This window comes from Battus philenor, unplaced genomic scaffold (genome assembly GCF_028537555.1).
Source record: "Battus philenor isolate CCGP_79_NKW_IND1 unplaced genomic scaffold, ilBatPhil1.0.hap1 SCAF_3, whole genome shotgun sequence".
NCBI lineage: Eukaryota > Metazoa > Arthropoda > Insecta > Lepidoptera > Papilionidae > Battus > Battus philenor.
The window spans coordinates 4,541,565-4,566,047 of NW_027181693.1; the positions used below are offsets into that span (position 1 = coordinate 4,541,565).

At 32.8% G+C, this 24,483-nt stretch overlaps 1 protein-coding gene across 3 annotated transcripts in view; it reads left to right on the plus strand.

Annotated features, from left to right (window-relative positions):
* Nucleotides 1-2,807: 2,807 nt before the first annotated feature.
* LOC137926534 (myocyte-specific enhancer factor 2-like) overlaps nucleotides 2,808-24,483 on the plus strand; it is a 54,723-nt gene continuing 33,047 nt past the window's right edge. For all 3 annotated transcript variants that reach the window (XM_068770156.1, XM_068770157.1, XM_068770158.1), the window contains exon 1: nucleotides 2,808-3,020. The gene's annotated coding sequence lies outside the window, so the exon portion shown is untranslated. The remainder of the gene's footprint in view (nucleotides 3,021-24,483) is intronic.

Consider the following 24,483-nt stretch of genomic DNA (forward strand, 5'->3'; position numbering starts at 1 on the left):
TCCGATATCCCACAGTACCCAAAGACGAAGATCTACGGCACTGAAATACTGATCTACTACTTCGTGCCTCAAAGACTACGGCAACAAAGAACCTACGAGCTATGTTCAGGATTTCTCTATCAAATCCAATCAGGAACAAGGAGATCTGAAGACGATTGAAAGTGATCCATATAGTCCAAGACTAGCAAGTTGAATGGGCAGGCCATGTAGCGCGCTGGAATCTTGTGCAGAGACCGCGGACAAAGGCAGCGTAGGGCATATGACATATAGACAAATGACCTTGTCAAGGTCATTGGAACACGCTGAACAAATCAAACCAGTCTTATTAGAAATCTATAGAAGGGGCCTAAGTTTAGCAGATTTTCAACGGCTGAAATAATAATGATAAAGTATCAACGGGTCGACAATTCATAAGGAAATTCTTGATCGTATTAAGCTTTGCATGTCTAGAAAGAATGCGCGGTAATATTTTAAATATTATTCTTTTAGTACATACCTAATTACGTCACACAATTCTTCCATGGCGAGGCTAACTTTCACTAGACTAGATTAAGTTAATCAGTAAAACAACTCCAGGACATGAAATATTCCTTGTGTTTATTATTTACTGCAGCTTTATCTAATGTCATTGTTTTCTATGTTTGATTTAAACAAAAATGTTTTATACGTATATTACTTATGTTTGCACTAGTTTTTAGATTATATATAATGTCTTAGTAAATGTTTTTGATAAAATTGTTGACGTGTATTAACTTGTCAAATAAAATAAAACACAATTTATTAATTATTTATTTCTCTCTTAAATTTACGAATAAACGCCCACTGTAAGGCCTATACCTCGCGTCTATCAGCTGAAAAGAACAAGAAAAAGAAATGTAATGTCTCTCTACGTAAATTACCTAATTTTTGTCTGTACAAAAACCTATTTCTTGCCTTGACGAAAATATAATTTGACAAAAAAAGCCGAATCGATCGAGGCGATATCGAGTTTTGAGTTTAGCTAAAAATTTAGAGATTCATTTTCATTTACGTACATAAATTTAATTAAATATATATTTATATAAATACGTACAACAACGTATTTTTTTAAAGTAAAATACGAAGACATATTATAAAATATTAAAAATTATTGTTGTGATTTTTTAATTTAGTTATTTCTCGTTAAAAGATCTATTTAAAAAGCAGTAAATTTATAATAATTATCGATAAGGCGTTAGTGTTACGTTAGTTGGAAAGCATAAACATGGAAGGAGTGTTTCAGACGTGTAGGCAGGCTTTGATTATAGTACAATTCTTCGTAAAGAACAGTAATCAAAGGCAATTTATTAAATATGGCGAACTAGTTTTTCTTTTTTTATTTATTTTTACAGGCTACAGTATCGATGAAGGAATTTTAAAAAAGTGATAATGGAACACTTTTAACTATTATCTTCATCATTATCATTTCAGCTGTACGTCATGGATATCCAATAGGACATCAGAATAGATACCCATACGAATTTAACAATGTCACCTAAACCTGGTGGTTGGATATCCTACGGTGCGTTTGTCAGCCTATGGTCTCAACTTTACAAAACCTTAGCTGCGATCAGTTCTGCTTACAATGTAGCCTGCTTACTACCAATTCCAACTTGCCAATCCTCTGAGCTATATGCATTACTTTAGTTCGTCTAGGATTCTTCGCATTTCAGGCTTGGTCTCATAGAGAAACCTCAAACATTGCCCTGTCTATGGCTTTTAAAGCGACTTGCTAAGGAAGCTATTTAATTAAACCCACAAAACCATTTTGTATAAATAACTGCTATAAATATTAATGTTATCAAATTATAATAAAAAAGATAATATTGCTATTAATATCTGTTACAAATTATGTAGAGAAATCTATAATTTTATGATAAGACCTCAATGAAAGAATCATTACATTTTATGAAATAATTTTGTAATTAATCTCTAGTTTTAATTTCATTACAGTGTTTTTTTTTTAAATACAAACTTATAATTCAAATAAATCATTGCTGATGTATAATATGAATAAGATTTAGGTTGCCTCATCAATATTGAATTTATCCTATCTGAAAGTTATTCAAATTCCGAATTAAGTGGTAATCATGAAGTAAAGATCTGGTGACTTAAAAGAGGAAGAGTTTCCAGTCACGGTTCTTCTTCTCAAGAAACAGGGTTTTCTGAAGTATGTAGGCAGCGTTATCCTGATAGAACAGCGGGCTAGAGCAATTGCCCAGACACAGTTGTTTAAATAAAATTGAATTTAGAATTCCGTATTTGATGTATCATGTCATGTTTCAAGGTGGTGTTGCTCAGGTATATTCCGCGTAATCCCAAACCACTAAGCTCTGGTAAACGCTCTTACCGTTTCTCTCCATTCTACAACAAATATAAAACATTTTCAAAAGAAATATGTTTATTTTATACTTACGTATTTATTAAAAGTATGAACGTGCTTTAATTAACATATATATCTACAATATGTACATAATTTTTATAAAAGTGATATCTTATACTATTTATTGAATTTTTTTAGATATTGTTTGTATAAAAATTTCATGCGTGAATTTCAGTTTTGTAAAATGCGCGCTTCATACTCGCCGCCCGAGGAAATATACGCCCTAGCTCAAGAAAGCTCTGTAGGGCGGGCGACTTCCTCACCTCCAGCGCCCCTGTCGGCGGATACCGGCACCAAAGGTCTGGCGGCCATTGGCCGGTCGTCGTGACGTCATCGCACGTCTAACCAATAGAGGGGACCGGTGGAAGACGATCGCGCCCGGCCGCAGTCGTACTCGCCGCGCCTTCGTATGAGTTGTGTGTCGCTCACGGCCGCCGCCCCCCCGCACCCCGCGTCCCGCGCTCGTCTCGCCCGCATTCTAGTCGTGGGTGTCACGCCGTGCAGTCGTCGCGTGTGCCGCCGAGCTTAGTGCGCCGTTTGTGAGTGCTATAATTCCCGCCCGAGTGTCAGTGCAAGCGAGGAACCGGCAGCCGATCGCGGAGGATGTTAACAGCGCACGGTGAGTGCAGGCGACGTGTCGTCGTACGCTTATCACGCGCCACGTGAACGCGCTCTATTTATAAAATGTAAACACGCCGCTAATTTAATTCGAAATTGCCGTATTGCTACTTAGAGAAACGCGTCCGGCCCCGTCCTATCCGCTCGTTAGCAATAGAGACGGCGGTGTTCAGATTGCCGAGTTCCTGTAACTTTGCCGCCGCCGGTACTGTGGTGATGTCGACGAGATTGGAATGTTTAGAGTAGTAATTGTTGGATCAAGTGTTCGGCTGCGAACGATTGGCGAGAGAACGATAACGTGACCTTGAAGCGCGGTCTCGAACGCCGGCCGGCGATGGAGCGCCCGAGCTTTAGCAAAACGCTCAGACAAACAATGTTAATCACTCATTTAATACAATTATAACAATGCCATTATAAAATAAGCGTAGACGATTGGCGTATATAAAATATTAATCGACCCAATTACAAAGAAATATTTACAAAAGAGGTCGCAAAGTCAAGGGAGTAACGCTTTTGGATGCGTTTCAATTAAAGACAAACGGCTCTGTTTAATCAAATGACTAATAAAGTTCAATGAGTAATTCAAATAAACTTAAACGTCATTGCTCCCAGCAAATTGTTACTTTAGCGCATTGAGGAAATATTTAATTTAATATTGCCCTATGCATAATTTTAAACAATTTGTAATATTTACTGTACATGAGCAAATTCAATTCTTTATCCGAGTTAAAGGGCCTGTGTCAGTTTTCCACCGGGTTACTACGCATTGCAAATTTGTAATATGTCAGTCAAGTCGGTCCGGTTGAGTTACCTCGATACGGTCAGGTTCGAGGCATCGCAGACCCTTCTAGTTCCACATATTTCTTTAAACGGTTTTTAATAGAACAGCAAATGGGACGTACGCCAACTTATATTTATTTAATAGCTTTTTTTTCAGACCGCAATAAATATTTTTTACAAAAAATATATACAAATGTATGTCATAGTAATAATCGCTTGATTATACACAAGGCGATCAACTTGCCCAAGGCCTTCAACGAGCCTTCGGGTCAAATTTAATAAGAAAAAAAGAAACACAAAACTTAGAAGATTTGGGATTTTCATTCGCACTTTAATCAATTGGTTGGAAGAGCGGTTACCACATGAGCTGCCGATGTGGTCATATAGACAGTCGAGTGCGAGTGAGACGGTGATAATTCGCATCGAACTAGCGAACCGGCCATGCGAGATGCTCAGCCGTATCATAAATATTAATCAGGCGCTGGTGTCAACAGCCAGCGCGTAACGTGATACCACTGCGATCCGCTGTTCGCCTGGTACTCCGAGTAGGAGCCAGACAAGTCTATATCGCAGGACATGATAATTGACCACTACCACTAGAAGAAAACCTTGTTATTTCTTGTATTAATATATCACACCACAATGTAATTGTAATTTAAACAGAAGCTACTGATATAGCATCTATGTCTCCATAATAACTCTCCCTACAGGACTTTGAATTTGTGATAATTGTTATCGAATGCACATCCGTTAATGCTTACGCATTCAACCATGACCTACAGCTCTTACACTGTGATTGGAAAACGCAGTTTATGTTAATTATCTTAACCGTACAATGTTGCTAATTGATAATTCAGTTTAAACTTTAAAATTTTACATATAAGATTGTTAAATATTTAATTCAAATAATTTATTAATAGTTCCTACTCGTTACAAATAATTTAGCATAAATAATTCGGTCTGCCGTCGCCATTATTAATCGTTAATGCTAATAACTACAGTATACGTTTGAGTACCGGAAATGATTAATTGTAAGATTTTCTAACCTCCCTATTCTTTAATATTGAACTTATAAATCTATACATAAGTTCTCATTTTTTAAATATGTACGTTCTTAAGTTAATCACAAAAAGCATAAGAAAATATTTTGCTCAAAAAGTATAAGGAAAACAATATAACTAGATGCACTAATTTAAATTTAATTTTCACTTTCCATTTATAAGTGAAAGCGGAATGCTATATTTAACGCAATCTACTTTTAATTGATCTTATTTAAATTTAAACTATCATGTTACGAAAAGTGTAATACATCAATTAACAATCATTCTATCAAGGATCAAATAATAGAGGTACAGTTTAAAAAAATTTTTGGAGGAACTCAACTACGATTTAGTTGTTTTCTCTTTCAGCAGCTTTAACTTTTTTATCCTTGAAATAACATAAATATTGACGAAATTCGGATCATAAAATGTGGGTTAAGTCTACAGAAAGTGGTAAATACATGAGTTGTGCTTGTTATGATAATACACAGCAACACTGCGCACCAAGATCTGTTAGGTTGACCATTTTCTGTAAATTTTCGGGACTATTATCATCGGTTATATATTTTGGCCGATATTTTTTAATAAATCATTGTAGTAAAAAAACTATTTGCATAATTATTGACAAAAGATTTTCCTTATTTTCTTCATCAAAAACGTTACAAATCAATAATAAACACAACAATTGTTATGACCTTAGAACAACTATTACATTTAAGCATGTTAGTTTTAAACTAAGTATGTAAAAAACAAAATTAATTATTGATTAGACATGCAATTTAATTAACTTTATAATAAAGATCCTAGTTACATATATGTAAACATGCGAACCCTACGCGAGGCGCTTTTTCTCGCCGACGATGCGTGTGAGCACATCTGCGAAGTTTCGCTTGCGTGTGTGTGTACAGACACTTTTTTGTGCTCATGTGTGCCGTCGGCTCTTCGTAGCCTCGTGAAGATGCGTTCGAATGTTTTTCGTTTTTTCTTCAGCATTAACGTTCATTTTATTACCAACCGTCGCATTACGGAGTAAACATATTTAAATATTCAATTTTGAATTATTTCTTGCCCGCCAGTTACAAAGTACTGATGACTTTTAAGAAAAAGAAAAGATTTATTTTCGTTTCATTCAGTCTACTAGTTACTCTGCGAAAATTTAACTTGAACGTACTAATAAGGAAACGGTATAACCATACTACAGGTAGTTCAAAAATCACAACGCAGTCGGTATCGCATCAATGATTCGGACGCAGCATCCAAATAAAGTAATAAGTGTCAAGACGAACAAAAACTGCATGATCAAGAATGTTAGTATTGAATTCAGATAAGGAAATGATTAAAATATAATTAAATCGATTTTCAACCTTATGGCTTTCGGTGAAAGATTCTAAATCGTTTTTCGTTACGTCTGTATTTATTCCGTGTCACCTCTGAGACAACTGTAACAGTCACGAGCTATTACGTAATGTTTATAGGTACGTATGTTTTAGGCTTCACGTAGAATACTAAAGTACACATTTTTTTTTTGCGTAGATTAGATTTCGTGTTTATCTTTTTAAGTGGGATTTATACGACTGGAATGAATAAATATTAAACTACACGGGAAATAAGTTGGATTAACATAGTGCCGCGCGTTAACATTTCGATCACGATTATTTGCTTCCCTTGTTTAACTGCGAACATGACAATCATGGTCATTACTTACGTTTCTATTTCTTATTTCTGTTATAAAACATTAACAGTTTGATTCTATATGTACATACCTAATATAAATCAAAATATCTTCAATTAAATATACAATTAAACATAAGAAAATGCTAATGTGCAAAAGGAGATAGACCAGCGAGACTTATTTGTATTGTGTATTGCTCTTTATATCATTATCGTCATCATTTCAGCCGAAGTAGGTTCCCTGCTATACAAAGGACTCTCTTATGAATTTCCAAATTCAAATTATCTTTATTCAAGTAGGCGTAACATTTTTCTATATATATTATTATATAAATCATGTAAATGAGTTAACAATACAAGTTCCACACATTTTGATCAGCTAAAAACTCTGAAATGCTGTAAGTTTTTTTTTTAATAAAGTTTCAATTATATTATATAAATCCTATAAAATATTATACTTTTAATTCTAGACGTAAAACTACGAAACGGTCTAAGATTAGTTAATTTTTTGATGACAAAATTTAGGCGTTACGAAGGGCGTAAGAGAGAGGTCGGAACCAACTTGCTTCTAGCATTTTCTGATGACTTTAACGAAGGAGGATGTATACCTTGTAGGTAGATTTATTACGCCGCGCTTGACGATCTGTCGTCTCAACTCCAGAACCATAAATCCCCGGTGATCATTTGTCGTGGGACGTTTACCTGCCCACTGCTACTTCAACTTCCTAATCCACTTCGTTATATCGATTACTTTCGTACGTCTACGGATTATTTCTTACTCGATTATGTTAAAGTTCTTTATATGAAATATTTATAATCCTTTACATAATTTTTCGTACAGATGCCTATTGAAACACTTTAGAATTGTTTGAACATCAAGTGTCATTATACATAGTCGTCTTTTTGCCGTCGTTTCCTAGACGATCACAGGAGGCATAGGCCTTCAAAAAAGATATGTCGCCTGTTTCTTCTGCAGTTTTATTTTACTATTTTTAAGCGAATATATTCTCTGTAAATATAAATTATTCAGCAATAGTTGAGTACGAAAGTTAGATTATTTTATAATTTTGATCTGGCCTTCACTGCCATGACATAAGGGAATGTGGTGTAATGGTCCACACAGGACGCTGCTGCCCATTTTCTGGAAATTTTTTCGTGAGCAATGACAATCTTATGTAATTAAAGCAAAAATTGTTAACTATATAAGATTGTATCCCGAGAAACTAACCCGCGACCTACGATTGCAATTCCTCTACCACTAGGCTAACACTGCCCACAGGAACACGTAGTAAACAATAACTGATTTTAATTTGTATGAATCCACAATTTGGTAACAATTTTATTTACTACAATATCATAACGATTCTTATTATATCTGAAACAATTAATTTTCGGATATGGTGTATTAATTACTATATTAAAATCATTCCAAATATTTTTAATTAATAATTCTGTTACTTGAAATATTTTCGTTTATTCTTTAGGCCAAAACAAAAATGATTTTATATCAAAATTGTTTATTATTTAACGTTGACAGTATTTTGACGTTGAAAAACGTTACCATAAATCTAAAACATCACGTGATTTCGAAAGAGGGACACCTAAATTGAGCCAATTGCTGACAATATAGTCTTAACGCTGTAAAGCCTAAATGGCAAGTAAGTTTGTATAATATAAATTCTGTATTGAAACCATAACACAGCAGCATAGCATAGTAATTCAATACCTATATTACTTTAACATACATATTACAACTATGTGTTATCTAATAATGGTAATATATAATAATTATTATTGCATTGTTTCTAGTTATTCTGCTGCTGCTAGCTCGGAAAGGGTTTAACTGTCTCAATAGGCATAAAAGGTTATTGATATATCACAGTTAAATAAAAAATATGTATCCCATTTCAGGGTGATCAAATAATTTATTCTGTCAATTGTCTTAGTAATAAATAACGATAGCTTACAAAAATAATTGTTCTATTTCATACAGTACAGCTGTATTAATATGATATTTTCTTTAAAGTGTACTATAATTGAACGAACCTAAAATTCTTTTTTCTTTTTTTTTGTTTTAAATGGCATCAAATGTTTGATAGATATTTTAATTCACTCTTTGGTTTGTGTGTGAAAATAAAAATGTAGTTTTTACAAATTTCGAATTGGTTCTCGTGCTGTAACGAAATTGTAAAAAAATAGATAACGTGGTCGATTTTCATTATTATGGCGATCTTATCGATTTCCCGGAAGCGAACACGCGACTTAAGGTCGCAGGTCTCAGTCCTCTACCGCTGGACTACCACTGCTCTTCGGTACATTATTTAGCCATATTAAATTCACAATGTGAATTAATCCTTAAGAATTGCCACTGCTCAGAAACAAGTTACAATAGGATGGGCAGCAGTGTCCGTCTTGTGTACTATAATACCACATTGCGATCGCCAACCCGCCTGTCAAGAATGGCGATTATGATGTATCTCTCCATAGATATCTTCGGGAGAGGCATAGGTCTTATAGTAGGCGTCTATGAACTGAAACGAAAATTAGTATATTCCCTTTATCTTTAATGATAGACCGTAACAAAATTAAGAAATAAATGTGTGCGTAGTAGAAGTTTGTGTATAGACTTATAATAACATATTCTTTTAGTTCGGACCTGTCTTCTCTCAGAGAGGGGAAACGGCTGTATCTACAATACAGGCCCAGTGCGGGCGGATGATGGATTTGGATATGTTATCTTACGGATTTTTGATCCTCAAACAAATTACAGTGTTTTTTGCAGTTACCTATATATTTTTTCTACTTGTCTTATTTAATCATGATTTAATAATTTCGTGTAAAATGAAACATATCATTAAATGTGCTAGTTGTGTAGAATATTTAAAAATTATTTTGTTATTAAACATTTAACTTTTATATAATTAAATATAAAAATGCCTCTAGTGATTTTGGATTTTAAACAATATATAGGCCTATAAGATATCTTTTCTCCGTGATAGTCATCCACAATTAATTTTAATTATCAATATGTTATACATCGCAAATTAATAATTTAATGTCTCTGGTTCAGTTATTATTGTATGTATTTTATATGGTATGATCTATATCTATATATGTCCTTATTTGAGTTGTAGAAAGACCTATGTCGGACATAGGCCTCCCCTATGATATAGTTAGATTTCTAATAGGAATAGTTGGAAATGGCCAGCATACTACGTCTTTCGACGATCTATTCGATAATAAAGATATTTTTAAGTGGACATTGACACGCACTTTTAAATCGCTACTTATATTAACATTATAGTAAACTACCACCACCTGGAGATATAGATCTGACGAAGAGAGTCGGCCAAAATTTCAACAGTTTTTAAATAAAATTTTACAGTATTATTGTATACATCATAATATCTGACACTTTCAATAAACAAGTTCTACTCAATTTAATCAACTAAACCCTTTTGAATGCTGCAGGAGTTTTTTTATAACTTTAGATTTATTAAGAAAGGGAACGTCTTAAATATTAGTATTATTATTTATACTTGTGGAGCTTTATTATGTATTTGTACATTCACACCCATAAAGGATTTGTTAATGTTTTGGGGTCGAAATTTACGTCTACACTATTTCTTGCCAAAATCAATTTGAATTCGACTGTGCAATTTTTTTTTACTACAAATGTATTGTATAAAGTATCGATGTATTAGAAAATGTATATATATGTTTTATAAATAATTTATTCGCCATTATTGTCATATCACACACACGCTCTCCGGCGCGATATAAAATCTTCCGCTGGCTGCGCCGTCTGGAGCCATTGTAATAGATACGCAGTGAGTGATGGATGAGCTCTTATCACAACTGATAACCTTCCTTCGTTTGTCTTGCCTCCCTATCCCCTCCCCGAACCTCTCTGCAAAAAACTTATTCGAATACACAATGTTTGAGTACACATTACACAAATTGTACATTAAAAGTTGCTTTTTTTTGCTTCAATACGAAATCTATTTCATATAAATTGATAATTATCGATCCTAGGTAGTTCCGGATACTAATTATTTTTACAGATCATACAGATAATACTAATATTAACTTATTAACTAAATCATTTTTTTTTGCCTAAATTTAATAAAAATATATATGTGTTGCATAAATTAAAATGTTAATTATGGTAAACAACTATCATGGCTATAGCCATTACCTATCTATTTATTGTTTGTTACCATGCATTAGCATTCGTTGTTTTGCCATTAAGATATTCAAATTTTGAATGTTCGCGAAACTACAGTTTTTTGTAAAGTTTTTTTTTCTCATTGTATACAAATCGCAAGCGTCTTGACTCATGACCATCAAGCCGTTGTGCGAGAAACGAGTATACTTTTGTTGTCCATACTCATTAGTGAACTTGGCGTTATCGGCTTCTAATGGCTGCATATCAAATATTGACTGTTTCACTATCGAATTACGTCATCCAGTAGTCTCGTGGTGCCGTATGCCATATTATTGACACTTGAAAGGCGACTTTTTAAGGAATTTTATTTCTAATAATGAACGTTGTTTTTATCGATCTATTACAATTTTTTTTAAAGTGTTTGATAGAATAATTTAAGTATTTTTTTTACTTATTAATTGAATGAACGAATGAAGCCATATTCTTCAAAATCTTAAAGGAGATATATTTACCATAATGTGAGTAATATTTAATGTTGCCTTAACGTTAGTTGTTAGTATTGTAAATAATTCCTTTGCCGCCTCATAGAGGATGGCACTTGAAAAAATTTCTAGTATTTTTGAATACATCTGGCTTGTGAAGACATCATTGTATAAGAGTACCACCTGTCAGCAACCTGTGCACGTAAGTGCATTGCGTTGGTATACTTTTTAATAGTTTATACTAAAATAACAATAATATAACAACTGCATTATCAAATATCAATTTTGCATTAGACTTATCAAAGTAATAGGAATTTCCAAAGGTCATAACAAATATTGATACAGTTTGATAAGGCGACCCCGCATTGTCTCAGGTATCAAGAACAACCTTTAGTAGTGATAGCGTAATTTGTTTTATCATTACATAGACGATTGTTAAATTTATCTTAAATTTTAGTGTCTATTACACTAAGATAACCGATGCTTTAATAATTGTTTATTGAGCGGACGAAAATTGGACGAGATAATCCGTTTATCTCGGACGTTTCGGCGCATTAATTTTTTTTATCCTGCTCTGAATTTTTTTTTCTATTTCAGCTCATACTTATACATTTTCTATTTTAAATACTTTTTCAGGATTAATTAAAAATTGTGTTTAAAATTATTTAACTCCTACACTCATGCGAAATATCAATTATTCATTCCATTTTGTTTGTAGGCGTCGTGATGAATGAACTAGTTCGGTCGTTTTCGCTCTCGTTCGGGCACCTCCGACACCTCAAGGTCACGGAGAGGGGAGGCTCGACCCCGTTTCCACGAGGATCGATGGGTGCGCCTCTAAACCACCCTGAAATTCGGGCACACGGGTGTTTCGGACCCGTTCGGTGTGCGTTTTCAATGTCAACCGATTCGTGACGGTTTGAATCCAATCCGAATGAAAAAAAACGATGGTTATTGGTCGTTTCCGTGACTCTAGAATATTACGGGTATTGCTAACGGGTTGTAGCGATTTGTTAACTTAACAGCAAATTAAACATTTCAAATGACAATTGTACGGATGATCTTTATTTATCTTTTTTTGATATAATAAAAATCGCAACAAGTTTTTTTTTGTAGCAGTAAATCTCGTTCGGAACTGGAAATGCAGGAGTTATATTAAATATAAAACATGTCTCGTAATGTATTTCATATATTTTCTGTCTATACCAAATGCAGTTCACCATATGGATGTTGGGGTCTTAAAGTTCTGGAGTGAAGACCGTAGACCTAAAAACGCAGTATAAGACGTCTTACCACAATATAGACAGAAGGGCCTTGTTAAGGTTATCGGAAAATGCTGGATGCAGTTTGTTCGTTACCTTCAACGGAAATATTGTAGCAGAGAACATAAGGTGCTTTGTCTGAACCCTACAGTAAGTAAGATCACAGGCTTTAAAACTCTTAGTTCGTGTCGTGACTTTAGAAGTTCCTCGAGTTTTGGATCCTTTCTAAGTAGGTGTGACACTCAGGCGGAACCTCAATGGATTGACTCGGTGGAAGGGCCCCCAGAGCGGACCTTCGCTTACGCTGACATGTGACACTTATTTATAATTCATATACTATGTCTGATAGAGGCCAACCAAGTCTAACTATTATAGCGTGCAAGCGAGTGCTAGTCACCTTCTGAGATACGTGAGCAGCAGAATAGTAGAGATTAGTCTCTGCCTCTGTGTTAAGCCATCTGTTCTCTAGTACCTCGTGTGCGTCTTCTTCCGACAACTGAGTAAATGTTACTTAGGCTTTTCTTATGTAGGAATTTTGTTTTATTTATTAACTCGCGAATAAGTAATCCTGAATCCAACGAAGCTATTAAAACCAGAAAAACTAACAGCACCCAACACCAGTCGATAAGGCAATCAAATAAGCCATATTCGTAGTGAGAACGATCATTTTGATGAATGAATAAACAATCTCTTTTTTTTTGTTATTGTTACGAGAGAAATTAAAAAAAATACGTCAAATGTATCATTTGAATAAAACTTTAATAATATGACAGGCTGTATAACACACGTCGTAAATATAATAACAATCCCGGAGAATTTACACGTAGATAGAAGGCTGCAATCGAATGCAATCGTAATTTATATAATTCTATGATATTACCTCGTTGCGCCACAGTGTATTCAAAGTTACTGAAAGTTACATATGGAAGTCGGAACCCATGCATCCAATCCCACGGTGAGCTGTATTTAGAGCAAATTGTACATTACTTTATTTTTTTTTATTTAGATATTCATGTCAACTACTGCGACATGCATCAAAGAGTGCATTAATTGTTATAAATATTGCCGAAGGCTTGTTTCTTTGAAATTACAATGTAAAAGTTTATAAATGGCTTGCAGCCTGTATGAAATGGGTTTTAAATAATTACATTTTATTACTTATGCAATGCAGCTGTGGTAGCCCGGCGGTAGAGAATTGAGACTTGCGATCGTTGGTCGCGGGTGCGAATACAATCTTATATAATTCTTTTTGCATTAGTTAAATAAGATTGCCACTGCTCACAAACAAGTTTTTAGAGGATAGACAGCAGCGTCCTCTGCGTACCACTGCGATCACCAACTTTCCTGCCAAACGTGACGTTTATGGTATATATATATATATATGTATATATATATATATATATATATATATATATTTATATGTATATATGTATATATCTTTGGGGGAGGCCTATACCTTGCAGTGGACATCTATGAACAGAAAGGACTTGCAAGCAAAACACGTTGCTATGCCGATGGTATGATGGAAACGTTTGATGGATAATAACTTGTCTTAATGTATTCCTTGATTGATTTGAATTTAATTTTATTTTCAGTGCGAAGAATATTAAATGACCTTTTAATATAGCCGTACCGAAGTGAGTGGCCAGTAACGTGCGCTAATTATTAGTACGTTACTTGGCCATTCATAAATTATTGTTAATACATCGGCGACTGTAAATATTAAAATTCTTTTAAATTCAATACCCTCGGCCGATAAGTAAATGTCACGATAACCGTTTACTTCCTACTTTATAGGGTTGTCACTTGCACAGTTTATTTATTGTTACATGTACTTATATATACGTCCACTTCTATCAATAATTAAAAAATAAATAAAGAATTAAATTAAATTAATCGTTTTTAATTAAGAATGTTAATATTAAAAGCAATAATCAATTTAAAGCTAAAATCTTTCTATATAAATATTATAATAAAAACCTATTTGAGGCAGACGTTCAACGCTGAATAGATCCGGTCCTATCTATGGGGGAGGCCTATACCCAGAAGTGGATGATGATTGTGATATTTACTAATAAACTGTTTTATGCGTATATATGTGTAACAAGGAGCTAAATTCCGCAAGTAAGTACAATTGCGTTCATTTTGCGTCGGAGATAGAACATGGTAATTTTATTTATAAGGATGTCATTACAGGGAAATTCGATTTGTTTTTAGTTTATCACGTAAATAAGCGGTAAATGATGAGATATTTAATATGAATCTGAAACTTATAATTAATAATAAAGATTTTATTTTCAATGATTTATAACTCAAGTTATATAATCTATTTTAAATTAATAAATTTAAAAAAATAATATTTATTCTGTGTATTACCTAAACTCTAAACTTGATATTGTCGAAGTTTAAGTAATATATTAACTATCACTTTTGGTGATTTAATCGCTTTCATCAGATAATATTTATAAAACTGGTTATCGTCTCATAATATCAGCTGTTATATCTTTTTCTATTGCTTTATTGTAACATATTATATACGTTTCAAATTAGTTGTAAAGTTTTTATTCAGACAGATGTTCTTTATAATAATATTGTACATACTTATTATGTACTATTACATTATGGTTGAGATTGTCGGAAGACGCCCCTGGATGCTGGTTCCAACTGGAACTGATACCAAATGAAAATATATGGAAGAGACTTATATCTACTAGTTGACGTCCTATGGCTAAAATGATAATGATTCGAACTAACTAATAACCAAAATCAATTTCAGACATGGAATACCAGTCGATTAATGTCTACTTTGTATAATTGTATATCAGTTTATAAAGATAAAAAAATTCATATGTGGAACAAGTATTTGATATATTTTTTTCCATTATATCACTGTGGATTTCCTTAATAAGCGTGTAACGTTAGATCTTGTTAAAGTCGTCAAAAGGGGCTGGATGTAGGTTGTATCCGTTGAATCTTATTGGAAATCTGGGTGAACATTTAAATTTGTTTAAAAATACTTTTTACACATTTTATGTATAACGGAGAAATTAATTCCAAAGTTATTCTCTACCAGTTAAGCATTAGGCGATGCAAAGATAGATTAATAAAGGTAGGTGAAGTAATATCATAAAACTTATATAAAGTCAAATTGAGAGGGAAAATAATAACATTAAAATACCTTTTATATACCGATCTACGTCTGAAATGACGATAGTGGCGAAGTTTTTACCACTTCGGTACGAGTGGCGACAGTCGATGGACCACAAGTTAATGCGCAAAGTCGGCTCGTTCCTGCCGCGACATTGGGCGCGACTTGCTCTTTAACACAAGTGTGATGAATGTGTTTACTACACAAGCACAGGTAGCATTACGTTCACGTAATGTTATTTAAAAAAAACTTTAATTCGACTAAAGTCGACGCTCTGCCGTGAGCATTCATATCATGGCCGTCGAGTAAAGTCGACGCTCGGTTATGTGTATCGTTTTGTGGCAGATAAGCACAGTACCGAATTGGTTAAAAATAAGAAATTAATTCCGATATATTTTTGCTTAATGTCCTTTGGTAACCCTAACCGTAGATCGCGTAAAGCCAGCTCGTTGCGAAACCGTAGCGCGTGCATTGTCTGCCCACTTCCTCGCGGCATAACCTTGACTGTGACGCACCGGCCGACTCCTCCGCCGACGAGCGCAGCACAGTAACTAATGAAATTCTTTAAGAATAGCGTATCATGTTATTGTTCACGAAGAGAAAATCTCGTCTTATTCATTTATATTCTCATAATTGGGATCATATATAGTGATGGGAAGTGCTAGAAGAGCTATTCTGCAATCCAAATCAATCTCAAATTTCACCACTTTTACTTAGAGATACTAAGAAATTTTTTAACTAACGTTGGGACTGAAATAAATAATATTTATTTATTTTTATTAATAAAGTATCTAACGTGTTCCTATCTACCTGAAGAGCCTACGACAAATGAGTGAGTTTATTGTAAAAGCGTAGAATTAGGTACAAATAAATCACAAATTTAATGAAGCCAGCAGAAAGGTGCCGTATAAGGTGTATATTCGTAATACTTACCTTATGTAAGAAAGAAACACTGTCTAAGTATTTTCATAATTTGATTTAACGAAGCTTTTAACATAAGTTGCAATAATTTTTAATTAATCTGTTAAAGAAGGTAACTAACTTAACTAGCGGAAGCCTAGCGAGATTTGTGCACATAGGTCGCGGGTTCGATTCCGAGAATACAATTTTATATAATTTTTAAAAAACTTTGTTCATTGATATCTTTGGCGGGGAACTTTGCCTTGTAGTGGGCGTCTATGGGCTGGAACGACGAATTCTATATACACTGTTAAATTAATTATTATTCACTAGTGTAATTTTTGTAATTTTTTTTTAAATTAAACGTAAGCGTAGTGAGAAAAGTATCAGCCAATTTTTTTGCCAAAACAATTGTAATGTATGCGTAAAATGTTAAAAAAAATTTGAATCGTGATTTATCTTTTAGTTAACATAAAAAAGGAAGTTTTTGAACTTTGTCTCAAAAAAAATCTTATTTGTATATTAACAATGAATAGACGTCAATATATATATATGTAAATAAAGTCACGAATTGCTTCATGTAGCCGAGGCTGAAAACATTGTTTTTAATCATGTTACATTTACATTAGGCATGCCTTACATGTTAAGATATTAATCAAGCAATATTTACTACAAATTTTATTATTGATATCAATATTTTAATTTATTTGTTAAAAAGCAGAACGCCTTGTTTTCGATAACTGCAAACGCTTCAGTTTCAAATTTTTTGTTTTGAGTTTTAAAACATTAGTTATGCAGGAATGATTTTTTGTTATCTCTAGCATTATTTTATTTTTCTTATACTACGTAAAAACTTAACATCAAATATAAATTCAAATTTAGAAATAAATTTGCATTCACATTTTTGCTGTGCCGAAATAGTTACCTTGCTAAATTCTGAATAAAATTAACGTTTTTAAAATGCTTTTGCTTTTGATTTTTTTTGAGTTCATAAAAATTCGTTTCGCATAATATAAATGAAGTAATTTACTTCTGGTTAAATACGATACAATTAAATACAAGGTACCTAAATTTACAGTAAAACCTTTAAAATTAATGTTTTTAAAATTTTGTTGACAAATACTTCAAGGCTCTTCTGGTTTGCGAATGTGAAATAAATATGAAAAGTTACATGGAGTGGGTTGCGATAAAATTTTGGTTATCTTCTGAATATTTAAATGTCTAATGTAACATATTACCGTGTTTAGTACATTGTATATTTCTCTGTCTGATTTTATATACACGTTATTTTTTTAATTCAGTAATTGCCAGTCAGTTCTTTTCCGTCTCATTTTAATTCGGTCCAGTCTTCGTTCTTTAATGGGTGTTTGATGAATATTTGCATTTATTTTTTTATTTAAACACTTATTAATTATTTATTAAATAAAATCCTTATTAATTAAAAAAAATGGTCTTCATCTTTATTAACAACCCACATTGAAAGCTGTCAGAAAACAGCGCCAAAAAAAAAATAGGCAAAGGCAATATAACGTTCAGCCTCATCGCAAATATATAAGATTCTTGATCACCCTAATATCGTAATAACCAATAGGCAACGTCAAAGTCGAGATGACAAGGAGAATAAGTGTTTTTATTACAATTTCTACGTAACACAGTCGCTCTTTGTATTTAAATCCTCCTTCACACTTATTAACGAGCTTACTAACTCGTGTTGTCACATGCGTGCGAGCTACTAGCTCCACAACGCACTATGTATTGGCGCCGGCGCTCCAACGATTAATGTTAATAATTGTAATCATTTTTGTTAATTGTCACAGTTCGCATATAGTACATGCTTGTCGAGGCAGTTCAGTCCGGAATAGTTGCTTAAGATAATAATTCAAGGGTTTAATTAAACTTAAAAAAATGCGAAATAAATTGTTTTTTAATAATTAAAATCGCATTCTGTTTTTTAACGTAATTTAAATGATATTTAGTAATTTGAATAGCATTCGTAAGTACGTGATACTATCGTGTAATTTGCTAAAGAAATATTATATGTATGAAAGCAATACTTAATACGAAATATACAAAAATAAATAGCATAATATCAACTGTAAAGGGTAGTCATAGTTACATTCTATATTGTGATGTACTTTGTAGTATTGATATATAATTTGGTTAATTGTTAATTTATATTATGTCTGCCTGGATGCTTGCAGCTTTCAACCAATCTTATTGGAAATGGTCCACGTCCAGCAGATTATATTTATAATTAAAATTAATGTGGGCATCAGCACAGGCATATATATATGAACACACACACACACGCACATATATATGTGTATGCATGCCTTTACCGCTAGGCCTGGCATGCATTCGTGATCGAAGTGTGGTACGCAGAAGACGCTGTTGCCCATCCTCTGGAAACCTGTCTGTGAGCAGTGGCAATTTTATGTAACTAATGTACAAAGTGTGAGTTATGTAATATTGTATCCCGTGAATCGAATCCGTAACCTAAGTTCTCGGCTACAGGGCTACGTAATAAAGAAAGAACAGCCGTTGAAAGGAATTCTTAAAATCGTCAGTTATGCATTTAAATGAACACTGAACACCCCTCACCTTTACTTACATCATCAGTGATAGTAGTCAAACAAGGTCAACTCTCCATTCCCTTGTGTGGTTTAAATCCAATGTAAAGTAATTGTTACGTACACTGCATACCTAACTTTTATTTTAATTCTGTTGTTCGTTATAAAGTCATGTTTCTCCATGTTTGGATATGATCTGGCTTTAATTAAATTACGAGACTTACGTTACTTTAATTTAAATTACGAGAGAGTAGAGTTTACCAGAGCATTTAAAGTTGGTCCATTTTTAAGTTAAAGTTCTGGAAATAAATACGCTCTTGGTATAACTATTCGGTACATGATTTCCAAATTCAAAATATTGCATGCCCAGTACACGCATTGTTTGGCAATTTAATGGGCTATCATTAGCATTTCCACCGAAAGACGTCCAAGGCGGATATGGCCTGGAGAGGACTATTGGAGAATAGGACTGATTGGAAGCGGCCTGTATTTCCTGAACCTTAAGGCCTCGGCGGCTGACTGCTCTGCACGCCTTATAACCTGCCCACTGATAACTTGCCGATCTGGTGAGCTGTGTCGGTGACTTTCGTCTCCGTATCTTATCATTCTCTTTCTCATTCGATGCCGTAAAGAAATCCCGAGAGAGTTTGACAATGAGTGAAGTGAGAAATCAAGTTTCAGTGCCGTAAGTCGGCTCTGATAACACATATTTATCGCAGACCTTTATCTAAAGGCACTCAAGGATATTAGATGAGAAAAAAAATTGTAACTAACCTAAACCAAAATTATTAAAAAAAAACATTGTTTTTGCCTTGTTGGTGAACATATGTAACTAACATATTAAGCGTACTTATAAAAGCGATTAAATAAACTCGGTTTAGTTTGTTGTGGACACTTTTCAGACTAGGGACACGCTTAGAACTCCTGGTAAACTATGTTATTCTAAAAGATTTATTTAATTCAGGTTTCTATCAAATAAGTCTCTTTTGGTATCCTTCTGATGAAGTGCATATCTATAAGATCTAATGTATTATTCCTTTTGAATGTATAATGTGTAAATGAAAAAAAATATATCTTTAAAATGGATTACAACGATCATATTCTATTTTTAAGATATAATGAAGATAAGTTCATTACCGAAATTCAAAGTAATTAAGCTATTTAGGTATTTAGTATATGTAAATTTCAATGATAGTACAAGGTTAGTTTTGCAATAACAACCGTCAATAGATTGGCCGGTTCTATTAAACTATTATAAATATTTTGCACATATTTGTTAGTATTCTTAAGGTACAAACAGCGAAAGACCTTCGAGATATGAAGCTTCTCTTATCTAAGATGTTACATTGCAATTCGTGTCATATAATTAAATTAGGCCGTGTTACACTCACGGGGCTTCGATTAGGCAGGTTCTGTTCAACGTATAATAAATCAATTTTTCCAATAAAAAATATTAATAATGAACCAGTAATTTAAATAATTTTCTATTTTATATTTTAATGTGAACTCCTAGTTCTATCTCTAATGCATACTTTATTTATAGTCCGTAATTTATATAATCGATAAGTTTTGTGAACAAAAAAAAGTACAATTTTTAAATCACGATTTTTTTTATATTGTTTGCCGATTATTTATAAATATCGAATTAACAGTGAAACATATATCACTAATAAAACGATGATCCGACATTCGTGTTTATCTGTTTATTACTGACTACTAATTATAGCTATAATACATAATAGAATAATTTTTATTAAAGTTTATTGAAAGTATTTCAAGATGAAAAATAGCATTTGTTAATTGTATTTTGTTTCCTTGAATTGCCATTGTCTAGTATTCATAAACGCATTATATTTTGTTGAACACTATTACTAACGAATCTAAGTTTTATATAACATTTATGTTTCTGCCATCTATCTACACCACTTTGACTGGTAGAAAAGGCTTAAAGGACTTTAAATCCGCACAAATCACAAGTTTTAAAAAGAGTAAATAAATAAATAATGTAAAAATTAACCATTTACGAAGGGCGTGGTTCAGTATTCAAGAATTATCAGAGTTGTAACGTATTTTGACCTTCCGGCGCTAGTTTTTCGCTATGTTAAATCAGTTTCAAAGCAGAGTATCGAATTGCGGAAACATAATAAGATATTTTTTACGCTATATCGTAACTTCACGGTCAATGTCGACAGGTCGACCTTGCGGCTCACTCGAGCACGTCTCACGACTATCGTCCGAATAGTGGACATCGGATTATATAACAAATAACTATTTTGCTATTTTAATTTTTTTAACAATCAATTATCGCAATATTTTACCAAATTTTATCGTCACTGTTTCAATAATTGTTAATTTTATTTAGAAACAACAAAATAATGATGATAATAATAGTCTAGCAATTACAATGCTGTATACCACAGCTTTGTAGAAAATATTAAAAGGAAAATTGTTAAACATAATCTATCTTAGCGTGTCAAGGGTCTTCGAGATGTCTGTGAAATAGCAGTTTTGTAACACTAACTAAAGAAAGAATATCCTTATCTAAACTGTACATTATGAAATTGAGATTTTTGTTATTTCTCGTCTTAGTTTCTTTGTCCGCTGACTTTAACTTTTTTTCAAACATATTACACCTTTAAATCTAAAATTTCTGATTAAAACGATCTCATAGCGCATATCTAAAAAGATAGAATCTTTGGTAGCAATCTTCATAAGTGTTTTCACGTCGTGTTTTCCAAATAAATTGATATTTATGAATCGCTTGCGCCGAACTAAGTAAACCTCCCAGACGCGATTGTGGTCGTATGGAAATGCGACATCAGTATACATTACCACAGATAACCTCGCAACGATATTCTATGAATGTCAATAGACAACAAATCTAATAAACTGCAACAAGTCAACGACACGTTACATGAGTAACATTAGTATTATCAAGTGTGAGCGTCATTGGTCGCCACGACCGCTGTATTTTTAGCCTAGGCCGAACTAAAAATAGTTCGCTGTACAGCAGTTATTACTGAATTAATATTTCTAAAAACGGATCGTCTACGCGCTTGATAACGTCCGAGACCGATAGTATGATGACGTTTACCCGCCATCTTGCTTTGTTTGTTTTTGTTGATTGTTCACGCGTTTTTTTATTTTTGTTTTTATACAAGTTCTAATATTTTTTTGTACACTTCTTTATCTCTTTATCTAACGACTATATTATTAATTACATTCAGGATTAAGAAATCTTTAGTTCTGTCTGGCACAACTATATTTGATCATAAAACATTGAATCTTCAAGACTAAAACTAAATTGCAACATGCACTTTTTATTTTAAATGATCTCAGTAACTCTTACTTAAAAGTAGTATTTTTAACGTTTTAATGTAATAGATAAAATTAATTTATATTACACGGTGTATATTACACGGTCTTTTGTTTGAGGAAAATATAAAAATTGTCTTCACGACTTTCTGCTTTGTGTTTATCAGATACATGTAGATAAAACGGCTTACATAATTTATCAATACATTTAAAGTTATTAATGTCCGCAGTTGTGCATATAAGTTTACTTATGTGTATACAATGACTTTCATGTATATATAGATAGCCTACACCGACATAACTACAGATATTAAGCTGTTACGTAACTCCGATAAATGTGCAATAATTAGATATAAGTGTTTTTGATAAGGATCGCATCATAGCATGTGATATATTTCAGACACAGTTTCAATTACATTATTACGTGTATGTATAAATTAACCAGGTGTTCCTCGTCCATCTTTTGTTACTTAAAATCCGTTCTTTGTAATTATTTACATGCAAAAAAAATATACTGAACAAGTTATAAATCTATAGGTGTTGTATCTTGAATTTACGCTTTTTGTAATAAACGTCCCCTCAGCTGTTTTTGCGGGTCGTATTTCATAAGATCCTTTCTTAGCTGACATCTACTCGTCGAAAGGAATATTTATACTAAATTTGAAGTATATAAACCTAATGATTCCAGAGATATCATGATGAGTCAGTTCATAGGTGGAAATCTCATTTTATATGCTGTTTATATTCCTCTATTTCGCTTCTTAACGAATATGCGTACATTTTTAAATACATACATTTTTTTTTCATTCTAGTGACTTAACTTTGACACAAATTTGCATGTGATGTAAACAAATATTATTTGAACAACCGTTGAAGGATGCAATATAAGGAAACCTATAAACTGCACTACGTCAACATGCCCTAGCACTGCGTGGCGGATTATTATCTTGTAACTTTATATAATTGCACTTTATGTAAACATTACGAGGGTAAAACTGGTCACCGTTTTTCTCCATGTCACATTTCCAAAATAAAAAACGTTAATTATTATCTTAAATGTCTTAATTAACGCCGAAAACTCAAGTAATGACTTGTAAAAACTTGTTTTTTATAAATGATATTTAAATATCGGTATCAACAACAATCACTCTTTATATCAACACCTAAATTACATCCGATGATTTTAATAATTCTGATATTTAAGTGTGCGCGGAAGTGATAGTCACCTGTTGGTCTGACGCACACGAGATATTTGAGAACGGACGGTTTGATCTATCTCTTTTGTCCTTACTGTAATAAATATTGTATTGCATTTCTGCTAAATCTCGTGGTACGTTAGTAAACAAAAAAGTAAAAAAAAGTATAAAATAGCTATCAAAAGTATGTAAATTCAACCTAATCAAATCTGAGCAGTATTTTGCCGATTCTAATATAATTGCTAATATAAATGATTTTTAATAAATAGTTGTAGAAGAAAATTTTAAGTTGTAGAATGCCATTATAAGGTAGCTCAATTTGATTCAAGTATCACGCGCGATTCGATTCAAGTACGCAAGTTAAGGTCATTGGAAGAAGCTGGATGCAGCTTGCTTCCAACAAATCCTGTTCGAAATCTACAGAGAAAGCCTATGATATCTAGAAGTTAGGACTTCAAATGCCGAAATGATGACAACAAACGAGATCGCTAAAAATAATTCAAATCGTAAAATAATAGAATAAATCTATTTGTATGGATTATATGTAATATAAATAATATGTATCTTTTTGTTTCAGGTACGATAAATATATGCTGAAATCTCAATAAACAACGGAGGACATGTAAACCTCAAAGAGTTTTTTTTTTAAATCAGCTTTTATCAAAAAAATTTCTTCTTTTTCTTCTGAAACTCAAAAGAAATTGTTTATAATTTCGATCATTTCCAATGGCAACGCGGCCTAAAGCTTTTGTTAATATTATCTTCGTAAGTCATTGTTTTTAAAATTACGTGGTGAATGTATAGCTCATTTTCTATAAATCAATGTATGGTAAATCCCATCAGAAATAGTTTCACAAATAATACGTAATGATCGTATATTAAGAAAGCGTTTTAGAAATTCGCATTTGTGCATAATAAAATTAATTATTGTT